The sequence below is a fragment of the Thalassophryne amazonica genome, chromosome 5 (genome assembly GCF_902500255.1).
Source record: "Thalassophryne amazonica chromosome 5, fThaAma1.1, whole genome shotgun sequence".
NCBI classification, from domain to species: domain Eukaryota; kingdom Metazoa; phylum Chordata; class Actinopteri; order Batrachoidiformes; family Batrachoididae; genus Thalassophryne; species Thalassophryne amazonica.
Window position 1 is genome coordinate 112,040,866 of NC_047107.1, and position 261 is coordinate 112,041,126.

A 261-nucleotide genomic window follows, 5' to 3' on the forward strand; every position below is an offset into this window, starting at 1 on the left:
AGCATTAGTTTTTTAATCCAAATAATTTGTGCAGCAACATGAGTAATAAAACTTTATAAATGTCTAACATGTTAAAAAAAAACAATTTAAATATTCACTCAAATGATTTAAATATTTTTATGGCAAGGTTTGAGCATTTCTGGGCAAATTACCAAATTATATGTTTATATAAATGATTTATATGAATTCTTTAAAAAATTGTAAGGAGCAGCCTTTTAAAATTGTTTTAATGAGACACACATACACACATACATATATGAC